This window comes from Sapajus apella, unplaced genomic scaffold (genome assembly GCF_009761245.1).
Source record: "Sapajus apella isolate SASKATOON/1434 unplaced genomic scaffold, GSC_monkey_1.0 scaffold31, whole genome shotgun sequence".
Classification (NCBI taxonomy): domain Eukaryota; kingdom Metazoa; phylum Chordata; class Mammalia; order Primates; family Cebidae; genus Sapajus; species Sapajus apella.
The window spans coordinates 7,929,888-7,953,457 of record NW_022436971.1 but is presented as its reverse complement, the minus strand read 5'-3'; the positions used below and the strand labels follow the sequence as shown (position 1 = coordinate 7,953,457).

Sequence of the window (23,570 nt, the reverse complement as noted above, 5' to 3'; positions counted from 1 at the left end):
AGGGCTTGTCTTGCACCCCCCCCACCCCCCGCCATCCCGCTCTGTCCCTTCTAATCCGTTTGGAGAAAGGAGCACCGTTTGCATCCTTGATATCTCCCTCCGGTTTTGTCTGGGGAGACCTAGCCGAAAGCTTCACTCGGGTGGCTCGCGGGAGAGGCAGAAGACAGCAAAGAGCTACCTCCACCTACCAAAATGACCTAGGGGCCCTGGTTTGGTGCCCAAGCGTGAAGTGGGGGAGGGGCGGTAGGCGTTCCTTACGTTCCTCCTGGAGAGTAGCTTTGCGGTTGACCCAGAGCCCTCGGGTTTTTTGTCTTTCACTGTTTCCTCTGAAAATACTGGGTTAGGTGAGGAAAACCAGTTCAGAAGACTTTCCTGTTTCTTTCCCTGTATTTGCTCAAGAGATTTGCGTAATCATTCACTTAGAACTGTGTAAGTCACTCCTAGTTGCCCCCCTCCTTAGACTATTTGCAAATACCTGCCCAGGTAAACAGGAAGCATGCATTTTCCCAAGCACCTGTCCCCTTGCTGAAGGCATATACCCTCATGCTTTGTCCTCCCTGCATGTCTGGAGCCAGAGAGGTGGCTTTGATTCTCTAGTTGAACTAGGTGTAATGTGTAGGCTCCACTTCTTACCTGAGTTGTGACCTTCTTGAGATTGACTCGTTCAGTATGCACTCACAACCAGCCCGCGTGGGCCAGGCCCCAGGATGCACTCTGGGACAGACAGTAAACGGATGATATGATTTCTGCACCGAGTCTAGTCTATTCTTTATTTCTCACCAGCTTCCTTTCTTCTCTTGTTCTGTTATTATGTTTGTCATTTCCAAACTAGGAATTGTCAATAATGGGATACAGAAAAGGTCATATGGAAGTGCCACAGAACTCTGAATCCAAAGCCTGTTGTGAATATGCTAAGGAGACTTGTGGGATCTGTTTTAATTGAATCTTTTGTCTGAGCCATTATTGCCTGAATAGAGCCATTGACGAATGCAGCCACACCAGGTGTTTGCTGGTCAAGCATATGAGGGCAAATTGGGAGGTCAGAAGTAGTCTTTGCTCTGTTCCACAATATTATAATATTAAAAACCCAAAGCTCTGGAGCTCGAGTTTGCCAGCAAGGCACCAACTGAGCATTATGATCTTCTTTTAAGAAGGAAGGGGAAGAGTGGGAACTGCAGCCCCCTCCTGTCTTCATTGGGTTTTGCCCTTCACTGTAATTCTTCACAGACGTGTGTCCCTCTGTTCTACCACACATCTCAATCTGCGCTGTGTCTGGCATTTGCTGTTGGAATGTGTGTCAGCTTTGAGAGAGAAGGCACCACAGGGTTTTCCTCCTCCTTTTCCTTCTTTTATTTTTTAGTAGATAACATTTATTGGCTGCATACTATATATCAAATACTCTGCTAGGCACTTTTCCAGGCACTATCTCATTTAATCCTCATAATAACTGCATGAGGTAGTGATACGCAGTATTGCTGTGGGAGCCAGCAGTAGATGGAGCCCCCAGGTGCATGTTGAGTCAGATGGGAGGCAAATGAGAAATGGTGGGCCTGAGGTCCCGCTAGGAGGAAGGACAGATCTGCAGGGTAGGATGAAGCAGAGAAGGTGGGTGTGTTTGTTGACTCTGCTTGTCAGGTGTCAGGAAAGTGGATCTTCTAGAGTGCCACCTGTGTTAAATACCCACCTAGAAACTTAATAGAGAACAGACTAGGATGTGGGGAACTGGCTTGCAGCTCTGATATCTATTTCTTTATGGCTCCTTGACTTGACATGTCACTTTGCTAATCTAGGTCTTGGTCTATTGAGCTACACTGATCTAGATCTCTAATATTTATTATTACCCTGTACTAGGCACTAAAAGCTAAAAGCTTTTAAATGTATTAACTTATTTCATCCTAATGACAATCTTAGGATGATATGTTCTATTATTACCCTATTTTAGAGGAAGAAAGAGAGACAAACTGAATAACTTGTACAAGGTCACCCAGCCAGGACAAGATGAAGCTAGGATTCTTTCTATCCCTGGCAGTCTGACTGCAGAGTCACTGTGAGATTCGGTCTTCCCCATTTATTCCTGCAGTTCCAACGTGGTGCCCTATTCTTAGTGGGATCTTGGATGAGGTTTATTGAAGAGTGACAGAGAGGGCTTGCAGTTATCAAGTGACTTTTGGGTTCCATGTCTCAGCCTTAAAAGGAATTTTAAAGACTGCATTAGCAAAATATTATTTTTGCCTTTGCCAAAATAGTCTGCTTTTCAATGGAATTCTGCCCAGCTGGTTAGGAAAAAAGGAAGATAAACCAAAAGGATCGCGGGCCAGGCAAACATTATGGTGATTTTCAGAAAATGTGTTTATCAATATAAGAAATTCAGAAAAATCACAGAACACTCTGCACTTTGACTCAGACTTGTGAAGTACACCAAGCAGTGACCAATTCATGAGTACTTACTGTATGGGTGCTAAGTGCCCAGTACTACAGGCATTGAAGGTAGGCAGAATCTGTGACATGGCCTTTGAGCTTGAACTTGTAGTGGATCTGGAAACTCCAGATAAATGAGACAAGATGGAACAAGACAAGATGCTAAATATTGAAGTCCTGATAAAAATCACAATAACTTGGTCACATTTGTATAACCTATTATGGTTTGTAGGAACTTTCACATGGGATATCTCATTTCAGTCCTCAGAGCAACTGAGAGTTATAAGCTATAGGTGGGACAGAGGTGAGGAAGCCCATATTGCTGATGAAGAAATTAAGGCAAAGTAAGCCTTGAACTTGGACACAGTCATGGGTCATCTGACTTCAAGTCCGGCATCTTTCTGCTTCATGTCTGTCTGGAGCTAGAGGGCAGAACAGGAGGGCAGTGAGCTATTGAGAGTCCTTGGGGAGTAGAGGGCTGAGTTTGAATTTCATCCTGGACCTGGCCTTTGATTGCTGGTCTAGACTACCCAGGGTGCTTAGTGGAGGCAGGGAAGGGGGAGAAAGAGTGTTCTTGTTTTATTTTTTTGGAGGCCTGCTTCTATGTGAAGCCTGGAGTGAATATTCAGTCATCATGAACATAATAACAAGGCTTAAAATGTACAATAAGACATAGAAGCTGATTTAGAATTTTCATTGTGGTTTTTCTTTATCATTTCTCTAGATCACCTTTTGAAAGTTTTTAGCATACCTGCACATTATACTTTCTTTTTTTTTACAGTTGTTAAGAGGATCAAAATGTGCACATTATAAAAGTGAACTCTTCAATAAGTTAAAAATAGTTACTAGACTAGGTTGTGGTAGTTTTCTTGTGGGCAAGAGGTCTCATTCTCTTTGGAGACCTGCAGAGCCTTGCACTATGATTTGCTTTGAGGAGATTCTGTATAAATATTGTCTTCAGTTGCACAAGCATTGAATGATAAAGGCATAAGATCTGCTTTTAGCCAATAGTGTTACAGTTAAGCAGTTAATGTTGACAGCAGCAGCTTCAGTGAGTTTGCGGAAGTCCCAAATGAATGAAGTATTTTGCTGACTATCCTACTGATCAGTCACCTGAGCACTTACCAGATGTTGACCAAAGATGACATAATGATTAACTTACAGTCACATATAAGTATTCTCATTATATATTCAAATATGTACATATATTCATTCAACAAGTATTTGAGTACTTACCTGATGTTATGTACTATGGTAGGTACTGGGTATACTGTGGTAAAGGAAACAGATAGTGGGGGTGAGAAGTGGGAGGGAGACAGACATGAAACAAACCAATGCAAAATTTAAGTGGCAATTAAGTATTCTAAAGGACTTCATGGGAGAGGGTAACAAGGGTAGGGAGGCATAGTTTAGATGAGAGGGTCAGGGAAGACCTTTCTGAGGAAGAGATATTTCATTTTGATTGATAAAAGGAGTCCATTAAGTGAAAAGTTGAGGAGAGAATTCCAGGCTGAGGATTCTAAGGCAGGAATGAGCATTGAGCATCTTTTTGTTCTATTCAGGAACTTCAAGAGAACAAGGGTGGGGATGGCTGGTAGGAGGTTGTAGAAGAGGGCCGAGGTCAGATCATGCTGCGCCCTTTAGGCCAAGTTCAGGGTCTTATGGTTTATTCTGAGGGCTGTGGAAAATGGATTTGCAGCAGGTAAGTGTCACAAGCCAATTTAAATTCATACAAGGTTGCTTGGGAAAGCTGTGAAGAACAGATAGGAGAATAGACTGGAGAGGTGCAAGCATGGGAATTAGGAGCCTCGTTTGGAGGTGTGCTGCAGAAGTGGGGCCTAAAGAGAGCTTGGACTGGGTTGAAAAATGAATGGAGATGAGGAAGTGCAGACCATACACATATAGCTCCTGAAAGGGAGCAGAGAGACAGGATGCGTGTGGAGGCAGATTGTATCTATGTGGAAGGCGACCTTAGATGAGGTTAGGGATGTAAGTCCAGCTCCTTGGTGAATTAACACATATGTATCTCTGTGTGTAGAGTTGTAGCACTTCTAGAAGATTAGACATTTGAATCCTGGCTCTGGCTCAATCTTGAAATCTAAGTAACTTTAAGCATATCACTTTGAGTACTTCCAGAAGATTAGACATTTGAATCCTAGCTTTGGTTTTGTCTCCAAATCTGGGTAGCTGAACATATCGCTTGTACTTACCTTTGTGTGTATGTTTTTTTCCCCCACTCCCTGGTGATTTTATAATTTTTTTAAAAAATGCAGTCTTCCTGCAATGTTCTTTAATAGTGTAATTTATATGTGTTAATATGGGTTAATTTTAAAAAATTGAATTAGCAGAACTATGAATGGTCATGTAGGAACATTTGTGATAGGATTCTAAGCTTTTGCTCATTGATGATCATGGATAAGCTGCTTTCAAATTAGCTTAAATAGACAGACACCAATAATAAAGTCTGGTGGTAAGGAGAAAGTAACCCTTCCAATGTAGATGGGGTAAGGACCGATAGAGCCCTGGGGATGGTTATGAGCCACTTTCTTGTGTTTCAGTGGTATCTCTCCTTACCTGGTCTTTTTCATTGCATGAGACACATCCTCTGGCAGGAGTGAGCAGTGATAGCTGTTAAAAAGATAAGAGAGGTACATCTGGTCTGTTTTCTGAGAACCCATTTGTATTAGGGTTTTCCAGGCAAGCAGAACCAATAGGATGTACATACATGTAAAAAGAGATTTATTATAAGAAATTGGATCACACAATTATGGAGACTGGCAAGTCTAAAATTTGCAGGGTGGGCCAGCAGGCTGGAAACCTAGGAAAGCCAACACTCCATTTCAAGTTTGGAGGCAGTTGCTCTACAGCCTGGAAGAGCTGATGTTACAATGAAGTCCGAAGGCAGGCTGCTGGAAAATTCTTTCCTGTTCGAGGGAGGCCAGGCTTTTTGTTCTGTTCAGGCTTTCAACTGACTTGATGAAGCCCACCAACATTATAGAGGGCAGTGTGGTTTACTCAAAGTCTACCAATTTCTATGCCAGTCTCTTCCAAAATACCCTCACAGAAACACGCAGAATAATGTTTGACTAAATATCTGGGCACCCTGTGACCCAGCCAAGTTAACACAAAATTAGCCATCACATCACATTTAGCAGAATACACTGGTCTAAACATCAGTAATGAACATCCACAGATAGCCTGATGGGGCATTATGGAAAGATAGAGTATCCAGTGATCAGTTCCTAGTTATAGGGCCGTAGAACTCAAAGTTACTCCAAAGATCAGTCAAATCATTTGCTGCCTCTGAACTTCTTTTGGGAATGCTGGCTTAAATCCTGGCAAATAATTAGAGTATTAAAAGAATGTCAGCAGACTAAATTTGGGGCTTCAACATGCTTATGTATTTTTTACTTTTATTTTGCTGTGGACTGGATTGGCTTTTCTAAGCCCTGATGAACATGCCATGGTGAACCTAAAAGCATTTCTTATGATTTACTTGAGATAAAAATGTAATTGGCCAAAGAGTTGGGAGAACTTCATGGTTAAAGACTGTTGTTTGTAGACTTGGACTGAGAGGAGAAGTTGTGGCAAGGGCATTTCATTATTTTATTCTTTGAGTTCAATAAATCATACCTTCTTGGCAGTGTTTTTTTGTGGGTTTTTAAGATCTGAGTTTTCTAAGCATGGTACATTCATGAGGCCACTGACATAAGACCCCGGCCTTCCTTCCCTTGGTGCTTAGATGATACATAGATGAGATTCAGCCCCGAGGCTCAGACTTGAGCCCCTTGACAGGGCTCATCTCCTCTAGGATAAAAGGGTAAAAAGAAAGTACTACATATGGCAGTGTTTATCTGTGTGTCCACCCATCCGCCCATCCATCCATCCATCCATCCATCCATCCATCCATCCATTCATCCATTCATTCCATTCATCCACCCACCCATTTAAATGTCCATCCATCCATTTGTCCGTCCGTCCATCCATCCATCCATCCATCCATCCATCCATCCACCTTTGCCACAGTGTAAAAAGGTATCTGTGTCCCCATGCCTGCTCATCTTCTCCTTAAATCACAACTCCTACAAAGTAGGTTCTTTTCTCAGATGTATAAGTAGGAGTCTTGTGAAAGTTCATGCAAAACCTGAGAACTTGTTTTTTAAGCAGGTTCCCCAGACTTTTTGATGTAATTAGAAATTGAATATTAGCATGGTGCATCTTTTTGGTGATGAGCACCAAATTTTCTTCTCCCAGCCTCCCTAGACTTAAAGTAGTATGTGTTGGCTTCTCATGTAATTTTTAATTTTTAAATTATTTTTTTCTTTTATTATTTTTATTTTTCCATAAGTTACTGGGGTACAAGTTGTATTTGGTTATATGAGTAAGATCTTTAGTGGTGATTGGTGAGATTTTGGTGCATGTGTCACCCAAGTAGTATACGCTACACCTTATTTGTACTCTTTTAATCCCTCGCCCCACTCCCACTCTTCCCCTGGAGTCCCTAAAGTACGTTGTATCATTGTTATGGCTTTGCACACTCATAGCTTAGCTCATACATATCAGTGAGAACATACGATGTTTGGTTTTCCATTCCTGAGTTGCTTCACTTAGAATAATAGTCTCCAATCTCATTTAGGTCAGTGCAAATACTGTTAATTCATTCATTTTTATGGCTGCATAGTATTCCATCATGTATATGTATGTGATGGAATATGTGTGTGTGTATATATACACATACATCATATATATGTATCATATATATCCATCATATATATATGTGCATATATATACATATACATATATATGTGTGATATATATATTACAGTTTCTTTATCCACTTGTTGATTGATGGGCATTGGGGTTGGTTCCATGATTTTGCAGTTGTGAATTGTGCTGCTCTTTTTTTGAGACGGAGTCTCACACTGTTGCCAGGCTGGAGTGCAGTGGTGTGATCTCAGATCACTGACACTTTCTCCTGGGTTCAAGTGATTCTCTTGCTTCAGCCTCCCTAGTAGCTGGGACTACAGGCATGAGCCACCACGCCTAGCTAATTTTTGTATTTTTAGTAGAAACAGGGTTTCACCATGTCGGCCAGCATAATCTCTATCTCTTGACCTCATGGTCCGCCCACCTTGGCCTCCCAAACTGCTGGAATTGCAGGCGTGAGCTACTGTACCTGGCTATGCTGCTATTAACATGCATGTGCAAGTATCTTTTTCTAATAATTACTTCTTTTCCTCTGGGTAGATACCCAGTAGTGGAATTGCTGGATCAAATGGTAGTTCTACTTTTAGTTCTTTAAGGAATCTCCACACTGTTTTCCATAGTGGCTATACTAAAATACATTCCCACTAGCAGTGTAGAAATGTTCCCTGTTCACTACATGCATGCCAACATCTACTGTTTTTTGACTTTTTGATTATGGCCATTCTTGCAGGAGTAAGATGGTATCACATTGTGGTTTTGATTTGCGATTCCCTGATCATTAGTGATGTTGAGCATTTTTCATATGTTTTTTGTCCGTTTGTATACCTTCTTTTGAGAATTGTCTATTCATTTCCTTAGCACAATTTTTGATGGGATTTTTTGTTTTTTTATTACTGATTTGTTTGAGTTCATTTTAGTTGTAGATTCTGGATATTAGTTCTTTGTCAGATATATAGATGGTGAAGATTTTCTCCCACTCTGTGGGTTGTCTATTTGCTGACTGTTCCTTTTGCCATGCAAAAGCTCTGTAGTTTAATTAGGTTCCAGCTATTTATCTTTTTTTTTTTTTAATTGCATTTGCTTTTGGGTTATTGATCATGAAATCCTTGCTTAAGCCAATGTCTAGAAGGGTTTTTCCAATGTTATTTCTAGAATTTTCATAGTTTCAGGTTTTAGGTTTAAGTCCTTATTCCATCTTGTTGATTTTTGTGTTAAGTGAGAGATAAGGTTCCAATTTCATTCTCCTACAGGTGACTAGACAATTATAGCAGCCCATTTGTTGAAAAGGGTGTCCTCTCCCTACTTTATGTTTTTGTTTGCATTGTTGAAGATTAGTTGGCTGTATTTGGGTTTATTTCTGGGTCTTTTCCATTGGTCTCTAGTCTGTTCCATTGGTCTATGTGCTTTTTTTAAATGCCAGTATGATGCTGTTTTGGTAACTAAGGCCTTACAGAATAGTTTGAAATCAGGTAGTGTGATGTGTCCAAATTTGTTCTTTTCACTTAGTTTTGCTTTGGCTATGTGGGCTCTTTTTTGGTTCCATATGAATTTTAGAATTGTTTTTCTAATTTTGTGAAGAATGATGGTGGTATCGATGGAACTGCATTGAATTTGTAGATTGCTTTTGGCAGTATGGTCATTTTCACAATATTTATCTATTCTATCTAACTATTTATCTATCTATTCACAATATCTACCTGTCCATGAACATGGGATGTGTTTCCATTGGACTGTGTCATCTGTGATTCCTTTCTGCAGTGTTTTGTAGTTTTCCTTGTAGAAGTCTTTTGACTCCTTTGTTAGGTGTATTCCTAAGTATTTTATTTTTTTTGCAGCTATTGAAAAAGGGTTGCGTTATTGATTTGATTCTCCGCTTGGTCATTGTGGGTGAATAGAAGCACTACTGATTTGTGTATGTTAATCTTGTGTCCAGAAGCCTTGCTGAATTATTTTATCCGTTCTAGGAGTTTTCTGGAGGGGTCCTTAGAGTTTTCAAGGTAAACAATCATATCATCAGCAAACAGTGACAGGTTGACTTCCTTTTTACCAATTTGGATGCCTTTTATTTCTTTCTCTTGTCTGATTGCTCTGGCTAGCACTTCTGGTACTATGTTGAAGAGGAGTGGTGAGAGTTGGCATCCTTATCTTGTTCCTATTCTCAGAGGGAGTGCTTTCAACTTTTCCCCGTTCAGCATTATGTTGGCTGTGGTTTGTAATAGATGGTTTTTATTACATTAAGATATGTTCCTTGTATACTGATTTTGTTGAGAGTTTTAATCATAAAGGGATGCTGGATTTTGTCAAGTGCTTTTTCTGCATCTATTGAGATTATCATGTGATTTTTGTTTTTAATTCTGTTTATGTGATGCCGCTCATTATTGACTTGTATGTGTTAAACCATTCCTGCATCCCTGGTATGAAACCTAGTTGGTCATAGTGAATTATCTTTGTTGTATGTTTGATTTGGTTAGCTAGTATTTTGTTAAGGATTTTAGCATCAATGTTCATGAAGGATATCAGTCTGTAGTTTTCTTTTTTGGTTATGGCCTTTCCTGGTTTTGGTATTAGGGTGATGCTGGCTTCATAGAATGAATTAGGGAGGATTCCTTCATTCTCTCTCTTGTGGAATAGTGTCAGAAGGATTGGCACTTTGTCTGGTAGAATTCTACTGTGAATCCATCTGGTCCTGGAATTTTTTGTTTGTTTGTTTGTAATTTTAAAATTGCCATTTCAGTCTCACTGCTTGCTATTGGTCTGTTCAGGGTATCCAATTCTTCCTGATTTAAGCTAGGAAGGTTGTATTATTCCAGGAATTTATCAGTCTTTTCTAGGTTTTCTAGTTTATGTGAATAAAGGTGTTATAGTAGCCTTGTATGATCTTTGTATTTCAGTGGTGTCAGCTGTTTTGCTTCTTAGTGAGATTATTTGGATTTTCTATCTTCTTTTCTTTGTTAATCTTGCTAATGATCTATCAATTTTATTTATCTTTTCAAAGAACTATGTTTTTGTTTCATTTATCTTTTGCATTTTTTTTTGTTTCAATTTCATTTAGTTCTACTCTGATCTTGGTTATTTCCTTTGGGTTTGTTCTAGTTTCTCTAGTTCTTTGAGGTGTGACTTTAGATTGTCTGTTTGTGCTGTTAGACTTTTTGATGCAGCCATTTAGGGCTATGAACTTTTCCTCTTAGTATTGCCTTTGCTATATCCCAGAGGTTTTGATAGTTTGTGCCGTCATTGTCATTCAGTTTGAAGAATTTTTAAATTTCCATCTTGATTTCATTTTTGACCCAATGCTCATTCAGGAACAGGTTATTTAATTTCCATATATTTGCATAGTTTTGAAGGTTCCCTTTGGAGTCAATTTCCAGTTTTATTCTACTGTGGTCTGAGAGAGTGCTTGATATAATTTCAATTTTCTTAAACTTATTGAGGCTTGTTTTATGGTCTATCATATGATCTATCTTGGAGAAAGCACCATGTGTTGAATAGAATGTGAATTCTGTGGTTGTTGGATGAAATGTTCTGTATATATATGTTAAGTCCATTTGTTTCAACCGATAATTTAAATCCATTGTTTCTTTGTTGACTTTCTGTCTTGAAGACCTGTTTAGTGCAGTCAGTGGAGTATTGAAGTCCCCTGCTATTATTACATTACTGTCTATCTCATTTCTTAGGTCTGTTAGTAATTGTTTTATAAATTTGGGAACTCCAGTGTTAGGTGCATATATATTTAAGATTGTGATATTTTCCTGTTGGACAAGGCCTTTTACCATTATGCAATGTCCCTATTGGTCTCTTTTATCCATGGTTGCTTTAAAGTTTGTTTTGTCTGATATAAGAATAGCTACCTGTTCACTTTTGGCGTCCATATGCATGAAATGCCCTTTTCCACCCCTTTAAGTTTATGTGAATCCTTATGTGTTAGGTGAGTCTCCTGAAGGCAGCAGATACTTGGTGAGTTCTTGTCCATCCTGCTGTTCTGTATCTTGGAAGTGGAGCATTTAGGTTATTTACATTCAATGTTAATATTGAAAGGTGAGGCAGTGTTGCATTCATTGTACTCTTTGTTGCCTGTGTACTTTTGTTTGTTTGTTTGTTTTTGCTTTTTAACTTGTATTTTTTGCTTTATAGGTTCTGTGTGATTTTTACTTGAAAGACGTTCTGTTTTGATGTATTTCCAAGATTTGTTTCAAGATTTAGAGATCTATTTAGCAGTTCTTGAAGTGGTGGCTTGGTAAGGGCAAATTCTCTCAGCATTTGTTTGTCTGAAAATGATTGTATCTTTTCATACATGATTCTTAGTTTTGCTGGATACAAAATTCTTGGCAGATAATTGTTTTGTTTGAAGAGGCTGAAGATAGGACCCCAATCCCCTCTAGTTTGTAGGGTTTCCACTGAGAAATCTACTGTTAATCTAATAGGTTTTCCATTATAGGTTACCTGGTGCTTCTGTCTCACAGCTCTTAAAATTATATCCTTCACCTCAACTTTGGATAACCATCAGGTACATAGGTTATGTACCTGATGACAGTGTACATAGGTGAAGATCTTTTTGTGATGAATTTCCCAGGTGTTCTTTGTGCTTCTTGGATTGGACGACTAGGTCTCTAGCAAGGTCGGGGAAGTTTTCCTCAATTATTCCTCCAAATATGTTTTCCAAGCTTTTAGAATTCCCTTCTTCCTCAGGAACACTGATTATTCTTAGGGTTGGTCATGTAACATAATCCCATACTTTTTGTAGACTTTGTTCATATTTTCTTATTCTTTTTTCTATGTTTTTATTGAATTGGGTTAATTCGAAGACCTTGGCTTTGAGCTCTGAATTTCTTTCTTCTGCTTGTTGGATTCTATTGCTGAGACTTTACAGAGCATTTCACATTTCTAAAAGTGGGTCTGAAGTTTCCTGAATTTGTGATTTTTTTTTCTTTAAGCTATCTATTTCTTTGCATATTTCTCCTTTCACTTCTTGTATCATTTTTTGAATCTCCTTGCATTGGGCTTCATCTCTCTCTGGCTCCTCCCTGTTTAGCTTAATAACTAACCTCCTAAATTCTTTTTCAGGTAATCAGGGATTTCATCTTGGTTTTGATCCACTGCTGGTGAACTAGTATGATTTTTTTTGGGTGTTGAAGAGCTTTGTTTTGTCATATTATGAGAGTTGATTTTCTGGTTCCTTCTCATTTGGGTAGGCTCTCTCAGAGGGAAGGTCTAGGGCTGAAGGCTGTTGTTCAGATTCTTTTGTCCCACATGGTGTTCCTTTGATGTAGTACTCTCCCCCTTTTCCTATGAATGTGGCTTCCTGTGAGCTGAACTGCAGTGATTGTTGTCTCTCTTCTGGACCTAGCTACCCAGAGAGTCTGCTTGGCTCTGGGCTGGTCTGAGGGGTTGCCTGCACAGAGTTCTGTGATGTGAACTGTCTATGGATCTCTCAGCTATGGGTATCAGTGCCTATTCTGGTGAAGGTGGCGGAGGGTGCAGTGGACTCTGTGAGGGTCCTTAGCTTGGATGATTTTATGCTGGTTGGCCTCCTGCCAGGAGGTGGCACTTTCCGGAAAGCATCAGCTGTGCTAGAATGGGGAGGAGCCAGCAGTGGGGGGCACCTAAGAACTCCCAAGATTACACGCCTTTTGTCTTCTATTAACAGCTTGGATAGGGAAGGACCATCAGGTGGGGGTGGAGCTAAGCACAGGTGTCTGAGCTCAGACTTTCCTTGGGTAGGTCTTGCTGTGGTTGCTGTTGGGGATGGAGATGAGATTCCCAGGTCACTGGGGTTGTGCACGTAGGAGGGTTATGGCTGTCTCTGCTGAGTCATGCAGGTTGTCAGGGAAGTAGAGGAAAGCCTGCAGTCACAGGCCTCATCCAGCTCCCATGCAAACTGAAGGGCCAGTCTCACTCCCGCCGTGTCCCTGCTACAGCCCCCCCTACAGTCTCTTTCCAGGCAGAGGGTGAGAGGGTCTTGAAAACTTGCCTGAGGCTATCTGCCTGCTACCTGAGAAAGAAAGGGTTTTAATTCTTCCCCTACCTGCAAAGTCTGCATGCCAGATTTGTACCCTCTTCTGAGTTCTGGCCAGGTTTCTCGCCCTGTTCAAATTATTAGTTTGCCTAGAGGATTCCTTCTCCCTGTGGAGTTTCACCCCCTGCTCCTCTGGCCACCCTCCCAATGTATTTCTGTGTTGCCAGGCAGGGATGGGCTGCCTGGGGACCCAGTGAACTCCCAGGGACTTTCTGCTGCTTCCTCTACCCCTGTATTTCACTCAGCTCTCTAACTTGACTCAGCTCCAGGTAAAGTTGGAAACTTCTCCCGCAAACAGACCTTCAACTTCTCCACTGGGGATGTGTGTTTGGGAAAGGAGGGTTGACCTTTCCCAATTCTGCAGTTGGGGCACTCACAGTATTTGGGGGTCTCCCTGGTCCTGAAGAAGAAGTATGCTTCCTTCAGAGGGTCTGTGATCCTCTCGGGATTACTGGTTTTTTTCTTGCAGTCAATTTGGAACTTAAAATTCACAGTGCAACCCTCCACGTGCTGCTCTGCCCAGAGCTGCAATCTAGTACTCTCTTCTGCCATGATCCCAGGAGCCATTTTTTTTCTTTTAATATGGGGGTTTGAAGTAAAGAGTATAGGATACACAGTTTAGTGTGGCCCTGAACTCCAATAGATTTGCTTTTAGCTGCTTTTGACCAGTCATCCCTATAACTCCATCAGTGGAGTTAAGAATACATAAGCAAGCCCTGTTTTACAACCCTTCGTTTATAAGTTATGTGAGCACCTCAGAAAAAATTTCCATGCAGACATCATTAGACACTAGGATTAGGTTTCAGACTGCCCCACTGAAGCAGATGTAAATCTTAATGAGTACACAGTGACATGGTTTTGAGTATTGGAACCCGAGCACTATATGATGTAGAAGGAAGCTTTTCTCTCCTAGGAAGGGTCTACACACTTGCACCATACACCCACCCATACAAACACACACCTTAGAGGAGACAGAGTGCTCACTAGTGTGGACTACTTAGCTAATTAATTTTAAGTAGACAAACAACAAAAGAGCACCATCATATTTTTTTTTATGTAACAGACAATAACACCTCCACAAACCCTGTTCGTGCTATTCTACTGTGACTTTCTCAGATTCCACCAAATAGATCAAGTGTGGAACTATTTCAGATTTCCCTTGTTAAACTGACTTCAGTAGGAAACTCACAGAAACTTTGATTGTGAACACCAGGTAAAGAAAGCCATGTTTTACTCCAGATTGCTGGGAGTTTGTTTTTTTCAAATGTGCGTTTGTATTTGCTGCAGAGTGAGAACTTTCGGCGTGGCAGAAGGAAAGCCTGCACCTGTTCAGAGATGACGCCTGCAGCCATCTCCTGATGCTCGGCTCTGAGCTGGCTAATGTTACTGCTGGGCTTGCTGGAGAGTGTGGGTGTTCTGCCAGGGACCTCTTTTTCTCCCTCAGCTCAATTCCACCTTGTTCTTTCTTGTATGGGGAACTTGGAAACTCAGATAGCTGGGTGTATTTAGAAAATAGGCTGGAGAAAGGAGATAGGTGTGAGAATTCATTTTAGTAAGCCAAATTTAAAACTTTTTCAACTTGCATTGTCTGGGGATCTCATTATTTTATAATTTTTTATATCGATAAAGAATAGGATTAATTATAATTGATAGTTCTGGACAAAGTGTTTAAAAAATCCTCCCAGGATGGTTTCCAGGGACTGGATATGGATGTTTGTAAAGCATAACCACACTTTTACTACCTTCCAAAGAATGGTCTAGATGCTGTATAAACCATCATACTTACTTTATCTTTTAAAAAGTTAAATAAAACTTTTTGTAACCTAGTGAAATAGTCACTCTGGCAACATATTACAACAATAGACACTTACTTGGCTCTCTGAGAGTTTTGCTGTACATATGCTGAAGATTTATAGTTTGGCAAAAACACTGTGTTTTCTTCTAGCAGCAATAAACACTTTTCTAAAATCCTTTGGAAACGCTATAACATATCAGGTGCTCAGATGGGGTGCAGAAAAACAACAGCTTAGGTCAGACATTCTCATCGACATGTTCTGGAGCCCACACAAAAGCCAATATAGTGCGAAGGTACCTCCCAAGCAGCCCTCTCCACAACATTTTGAGCAGGAAATCCCTTGGTTTTTTTTCCTTTAAGTGGAATGTTCATTTGGTTAAACTTTCACCAGGCATTTCCCATTTGTTTACTGCATAGCAGGCACTAATGCCACCATATGTCAGTGATAGTACTAAGAAATGCCGTTCTGCAGGCACAAAGGAGAATGTAGCATTAGGCGCGGGTGTATGGGAAGAAGGGAGTACATTGAGACAAAGTTTCCTCAAAGAGGTGACATTTGGACTGATTCCTTGAAGACAGAACTGGAGTCAACTGGAAAAGAAGGGAAAGGGACACCGCAATCAGAGGGAACAGCTTTGATGAGGTTTGGAAGAGAGAGTGTGTAGTGCAGTCGGGGATGGTAAATAATTTGGTGGAGTGAGGCAGAGGTATAAGGTATATTGGTGGGTGCTGAGGCCAGACAGGATAGAGCTTAGTCTCCATTCTGAAGATGCTAGGAAGCTGTTGAAGATTTACATAAAGTATTGGCACATTTGACTTATGTTTTTATTTTATTTATTTTTATTTTTTAGAGATGGGCTCACTCTGCTGCCCAGTGGAGTGCAGTGGTACAATCATAGTTCACTACAACCTTCAACTCCTGGGCTCAGGTGATCCTGCTACCTCAGCCTCTTGAGTAGCTGGGACTATAGGCTTGCACCACCACACCCGACTCATTTTTCATTTTATTTTTTTTGTAAAGATGGGATCTTGCTATGTTGCCCAGACTGGTTATGGACTCCTGGACTCAAGCAATGATTTTTCTGCTTCAGCCTCCCAAACCACAGGCATTACACGTGTGAGCCTCTGTGCCTGGCCTGTGGCTTATAGTTTAGAAAAGCCCCTCTGGCTGTCCATGGAGATGGAAATGGCATTAGAGGTAAAGCCAGATGATGTCACTGTCTTATGTACTGTTGTGACTTTGGTGGCATTGGAGAGGGGCCTCTGTCACCCAGAGAGTTAATTGGTTTTGTTCCTTGATGGATAAAATTCCTCAACTTTTTTTTTTGGAATGGAGAATTCTGGGATAGTTGAGTGGAATTTTTGGCTATATGTTTGTTTGTTTGTTCTGCTTCAGGTCCCCCTAATTCCCTTTGGGTAATTATACTCCACTGTTGACTATTGACTTTGTAAGTAACTGTTAAGATCTCCCAAGAGGTCCCTTTGGCTAGCTTTTTCTCCCTGCCCCAGTATAGCCATTGGGTGAACAGGTGGCGTAGGCTCAGCCATTCTGACACTGTCAGTTGAGTGACTGGAGAATGAAAGAGAACGCTGCAGTGAGTTCTTTCCTATGGTGGCTCCCTGAAGAGGTATCTTCCTCTATAAATTATTCCTGTAGTTTCCTTTCTCGATTTTTTCAACTTTTATTTCAGATTCAGGGAGTATGTGTGCAGATTTGTTTACATAGGTATATTGCTTGATTATGAGGCTTGGGGTATGATGGAACCAGTCATGCTGGTAGTGAGCATAGTACCAAATAGGTCGTTTTTCAACCCTTGACCCCCTTCCTACCCCCCATCAGTAGTCCACATTGCTTATTGTTCCCATCTTTATGTCCATGTGTACCCAATATTTAGCTCCCACTCACATAAGTGAGAACATGTGGTGTTTGATTTTCTATTTCTGTGATAATTCTCTTAGGATAATGGTCTTTAGCTGCATTCATGTTGCTGCAAAGGACATGATTTTGTTCTTTTTTATGGTTGTGTAGTATTCCATGGTGTATATGTAGCACATTTTCTTTATCCAATCCACGGTTGATGGGCAACTAGGTTGATTCCATGTTTTATTATTGTGATTAGACTGCGAAGAACATACAACAGCATGTGTCTTTTTGGTAGAATGATTTGTTTTCTTGGATATATACCCAGTAATGAGACTGCTGAGTTGAATGGTAGTTCTGTTTTGAGTTCTTTGAGAAATCTCCAATCTGCTTACCACAATGGCTGAACTAACTTACATTCCCAGCAACAGTGTATAAATGTTCCCTTTATTCAGCAACCTTGCCAGCGTTTCTCTGATGATTAGTGATAATGAGCATTTTTAAACATATGTTTGTTGGCCGCTTGTTTGTCTTCTTTTGAAAGGTGTCTGTTCATGTTCATGTTCTCTGCTCACTTTTTAATGGAGTTCTTTGTTGTTGATTTAAGTTTCTTATAGATTGTGAACGTTAGTCCTTTGTCAGATGCATAATTTGCAAAACTTTTCTCCCATTCTGTAGGTTGTCTTTTTACTCTGTTTATAGTTTCTTTCTGTACAGAATCTTCTTACTTTAATTAGGTCCCACTAGTCAATTATTGTTTTTGTCAAAATTACTTTTGATGACATAGCCATAAATTCTTTGCCAAGGCTGATGTTGATAAAGGTATTTCCTTTAATAAATGATTTTTAGAAAGAAAACCTAGGTTTTCTTCTAGGATTTTTATAGTTTGAGATCTTACATTTAAGTCTTTAATCCATCTTGAGTTAATTTTTATACACGGTGATAAGTAGGGGTTCAAAGTCATTCTTCTGCATATGGTTAGGCAGTTATCTCAGCACCTTTTATTGATTAGGGAGTCCTTTCCCCATGGCTAATTTTTGTTGACTTTGTTGAAGATCAGATGGTTATGGGTATGTGGCTTCAATTATGGTTCTCTATTATTTTCCAGTGGTCCATGTATCTGTTTTTACACCAGTACCATGCTGTTTTAGTTACTCTAGCCTTGTAGTGTAGTTTAAAGCCAGTAATGTGATGTCTCTAGGTTTTTTTTTCCCCTTAATATTGCTTTGGCTATTCAGGCTCTTTTTTTGGTTTCATATAAATCTTAAAACAGTTTTACCTAATTCTTTGAAAAATGACATTAATAGTTTGACAGGAATAGCATTGAATCTATCTGTAGATTGCTTTGAGTAGTATGGCCATTTTAATGATGTTGATTATTCCTGTAATTTTGACTTTCAGGTTCCTCAGAAGGGCCCTGACTCCTGTCTGCTTCCAGGTGTGACTTTTCAGTCTCCTCTTTGATTCTAGGAGTTTCACATAGCCATCTGAAAAAAATTGCATTTGTTTGAGTTAGCTGCAACCAGTTGCTGCTGCTTGTGTCCAAAGAACCCTAATAGATGAAGGAAATGTCCAGAGGTCTTGCTTCACACCAGAGTTTAAAGACTAATCTCCTAGGCTTTGCTACTGGTTTGAGAGGGGCACAAGGAGAGAACACAAGAACATTATTTTTAAGGAGGGAGCAAGGGATGTTCTCAATGGGGCAGAGGAAACTGGATTCCTGCAGACCAACTTTGCTGGCATGCCAGTATTGTTGCAGGCTGGTCTTGCTCTCAGGTCTACCTGGAGTGGGTCAAGTTAGCATCAAAGAGCTCGGAGCAATTCCTGTGTACTTACAATTCCACTTCTTTCTCAGAGGGCACTCAGGGCTATGGTAATACTTAGTGATAAAAATAACAATAGTAAATATTGATGTAGCACTTACAGCACTGATGTAGACACTATTATAAATGTGTTATACATATTAACCCATTTATTTCTTATAACTAAACTTTGATGTAGGTACTATTATCATCTTATCTTATATTGTTATTATATTACATGTGTCTGCCCTTTGCTTTCAGTCATCTATTACCCATCAACAGATGAAGAAACTACAAGGAACAATTTAAATAATTTAGCTAAGTTATACAAATACAAAGTGGTAGTTACAGAATCTATGCTGTTACTCCTGGATTCAAATCTTAGCTCTACTTCTTTTTGGCTGGGCAAGTTATTTAACCTCCGTGTCCTCAGTATCCTCATTTGCAGAATGGGAGTAATAATAGTATTGATTTATCTAGTATTAGGTAGCATAAAGTAAAATGTTTACAATAGTGACTGGCACAAAGTAAGCACTGTATAAAGGTTTTTCCAGAATAGTGATTTGATAATGGACCTGAACATACGTACTTTATAGATATAAGCCCATAGCAAATTGTGACTCTTCTATTAATCCCTGTGCTTTGTAGGTGTTTTGTAGTCTTCACAAAAAGGGCATGAGGTGATAAGTCATTGGTATTGTTTCCATGCTCATTTAGGGAGATAAGGCCAAAATGCAGTTTAATTTAAGGACATGGGCCTGGTGTGTCAGGACAGACAACAACCACTGCCTACAGAAGCAAAGAGTACGGTGAGCCTCCCCAGTATGGGTGTCACCGGAGAGCGGACTTGGGCTCTGAGGTTGCCACCTCTGCTTTCTACTTAACTATTTGAAACCTTAATTTCCTCATCTGTAAGTGGGGAATCATCATAATGCCTGCTCTTCTGCATTGATCTTGGGATTTAAAAAGATCATTTGCCCATTCATTACTTTTGACTGAGCACTAAGGATGCAAAAATCAAGAAAAAATGGGCCCTAATTTTGCAGAACTCACAGAGCAGTGTGAAGATGATGAGTAAATTGTTCTACTGCATTTCAGCAAGTTAAGTACTCTGGTGGAGGCAGGTGTTGGTAGGTGGGGTGCAGTGGAAAGGAGCCTGGTTTTGAGGTAGGAAGAGGTCTGGAGTCTGGGGTTGGTTCTAGAAAATATGGTAGAGCTGAGTCGTAAAGGACATTCTGAGCAGACCAAACAAGTGCAGAGAAGACCTGGAGTTGTGAGAAGCTAGAGTGCATTTGGAGATTTTCATTAATTCTTTTTTTTTTTTTTTTGAGATGGAGTCTTGCTCTGTTGCCTGTGCCGTAATGCAGTGGCGCAGTCTTGGCTCACGGCAACCTCTGCCTCCCAGATTCAAGCAATTCTCTTGCCCCAGCCCCCCTAGTAGTTGGGACTACAGGCATGTGCCACCACTCCTGACCATTTTTTGTATTTTTAGTAGAGACAGGGTTTCACCATGTTCACCAGGCTGATTTCAAACTCCTGAGCTCAGGTGATCTGCTTGTCTTGGCCACCATGCATGGCTGTTTTTCACTATTTCTTTACTGTTCTAGAGTTTCAGTTGGGTTGTGACAGGGAAGGCTAAGGGATAAGGAATAGTAACAATAACATTTAATTGAACATTTATTATGTCCCAAGCACAGAATGCTTTACTTGTATTATCTCATTTTTAATCCTTATGCCTTCTCTGTGGTATCTGATATAATATCCATGCTTTACAAATAAGGAAAGCGAAGCTCAAAGAACCTAAATGACTAACCCAAGGTCACACAGCTAGTGAGTGCTGAAGCCAGGATACCAACTCAAGCATTCTGGATCCAGAGTTTACCCTGAAGGCTGGAAGAGCCATGTGGGGACTTTCAGTGTGGCGAGTGGGGTATAACATCCAATGTGCGTGTTAAAGGTAACTTCAGCTTAGTATGAAGGATGAATTTGGGGGTAGGGAATGGAAATAGGTCTAAGGCAGGGGGGACAGTTAGTTGTCTATTGTGATGAACGAGGGGAAAAACACCGAGTATCTGGATTAAAACAGAGGCAGGAGGGATAGAAAAAGAAAATAGATCTGAGAGGCAATGGGGATGTGTATTTGCTCACCCTTGGTGCTGGCTGGCTGCCAGCAGGCCTGTGTGACAAGGGAAAAGTAGGGGCCTGGGATGATCTCCAGGTGTCTGGCCTGAGTAAGGAGGTATGAAGGGGATAGAGGATGAAGGGTAGATGTGGATGTGCTTATTTTAAGGCCCCAGTGGGACATTCAGATGGACACGTCTGGTAGGCAGCTATGAGAGTCTGGAATGTAAGAGGGAGACAGGGCTGGAGATGCACATCTGAGCTCCACTCTCAGGTGACACTGGCCAAGGAGAAGAGCGGAGGCACGTGGAGGATGCCATGGTAGTGGGTGAGGCGGGGTGGGAGATGTCACAAATGTGGCCCGTAGACTGTGTCTAGGCTGCAGGTGTCTTCAGTTTGGTTGATGATATTAAAACAGGAAGAACCATAGTTGCTAACATTTAAAAAATTGGGGAAATTTTTTATAAAAATAAAATTTGTAGGTGTTCTTGACAAATTGGGTGATCTGGCCTCCTGATACCCAAAGGTGAGGGACGACAGTTGGCCCGTTCCCTCTTTCAGCGGGACCGGTGCTCTCTAGTTGCTACAGTGGCCAGGTGTCGTCCTCCTCTCATTGTGGGCCCCTGCCTTGCTCCTGCAGGCATTGTATTAATATTTTGTGACCCCAGATTTAAGATTTGGGAAGAAGACACAGAGTTTCATAGATAAAGAAACGTGAGTAGTCAGACAAGTGGGAGAGAACACAGCAAGTGGTGTTAGTGGATTGCAGAAGCAGGGGAGGCTGGTAGGACAAATGCTATGCACAGGCAAGTCCGATGCAGATAAGCAGATTGGGAAGTGTCCTTTGGGTTTGGTCACCTGGAGATGCCCATAGCAAAAACTCCTCAAAGTGGGGTATTAGGTCAAGAATTGTAGAATAAAAGGAAGGAGGAATGTAGAAAATAATTTCTAGAAGCTGTGTTAACAGAGAGGCATTTGAGATTGGGAGACTTTAATATATGTGTGTGTGTGTGTGTGTGTGTGTGTATGCGTGTGTGTGTGCGTGTGTGTGTGTATGCGTGTGCGTGTGTGTGTGTGTGTGTTAATGTGAATGACTTGAGTATGTCTATATTAGGATGTATTTGATATAAAATAGTACTTTATTTGTCCTTGACTTACATTTGATGAAAACTACAGAAAGTCTAGTCTTAACATTGGTTGACAGATTATTCTAAAACTGGTGGTTTTTATGAAAAGGAAGGCTTCCAGCTTATAGGATGAGATAAAGTGCTTTTTATACATCTATGCAGGCAGCCCTGCCACTTTAGATCTTTACCAGTGTTAAATGCATTTTTGCTAGTTTAATATGCAAGCAGCCATGCCTTAAGATGGGTAGTTTTACATTTTAACAACTGTAGGTTAAGTCAGTTAGTATTAATGTGGTGATTTACCACCTGCATTTACTTATGAGTGTGTGCACCGTCCATTTCCTTTTAGTATTAGCCAGGTAGAATCTGTAAGATGATCTTATTCAGCATCACTTCTATTGCAGTCTGGGTTAGTGTGCTTTTATAGATGTTATGACATATCCCCAATTTTTCCATTTACTTTTTGGTATTTGTTTCATGATATAATTTGATCCAACCAATAACTTGTATATGTGTGTATGTTAGAACTTATCTATCTTGTCTTTAATAAAAAAATCTCTTAATTAAGGAAAATAATGTATATGCCATCTGCAGTGGTTGATAAATAAGCTACTTGTCTTCTGTGGTGACCACAGTTTCAAAAGCACATTTGTTGTGATTTTTCTTTTCTCCCAGTTAATGCAGTGGGCAAGAGAGACTTTAAAATTTGACACAGAATGGAAGCAGCCAGTAGCTAAGCTATTGGCAAATGTCAACCAACTCATTAATTAATTAATTAATTCAGCAAATAATTTTTTAAGAATTTACCATGTGTCAGATGAGGTTCTAGGGACTGGGAATGCAGTGAGGTAGAAGAGACACAAATCCCTGCATTCCTGGAGCTCATATTACAATGGAGAAGCAAACAGTAAATAAGATAATGAAATTAAAAAGTATATATCTAAGTATATTTTATAGAGCAATAAATCCTAGGATTAAAAATAAAGCAAGGAAGGGAATAGAAGTTTTAGGGGGTTATTGACATGTTAGATAGGGTAACCAAGGAAAGTTTTGTTGAGAAGATATCATTTGGGCGAAGACTGAAGGGAAGTGAGGAGGCAAGCCGTGCCATCACCTGGAAAAAGAGCAACCCAGCCACTGCAGAGGCCCTGAGTTAGGATGTGCTCACTTGGCATGCTAAGCATTAGGAGGGAGACCAGGATGCCAGATAGGAGTGACAGAGGGTGAGAGGAGTTGGAGGTAAGATCAAACACATGAAGTTAGGGGAGGGAGGGTGGTGGGCATTTTGACTCTGAGTAGGATGGAAGTCACTGGAGGGTAGAACATAGGAGTGACATGATGTGATGCACATTTTAACAGGATCTCTAGCTAAAGGATTCTTAATCCTTCCTTTTGCCACAGACCCCTTTGGGAGTCTGAGAAAGCCTATGGACCCCTTGTCAGAATAGTGCATTTAAATGCAGATGAAAGCCACAGGATATAAAGGAATCCAGTTGTGTTGAAGTGCAATTATCAAAATAGTAAAAACTATTTATGTGTTAGCAATATATGTGCTTATTAATTCATTAAATAAAATCTAGCAGTAGGTCCATTACTGTGATTCCAAAGTAATAATGAGTATAAGTGATATTTTGAGATCTCTGCAACAACTCTGATAGGATATGAAATTATTCATACTTCTACTGGTGTGAAGTCACTGGCACTGGTAACACACACTACCCTAAGC

At 40.4% G+C, this 23,570-nt stretch overlaps 1 protein-coding gene across 1 annotated transcript in view; it reads left to right on the top strand.

The window, feature by feature from the left end:
* The window catches only part of KCNS3 (potassium voltage-gated channel modifier subfamily S member 3), a 48,259-nt gene that overhangs the window by 988 nt on the left and 23,701 nt on the right, over positions 1-23,570 (top strand). The window lies entirely within an intron of this gene.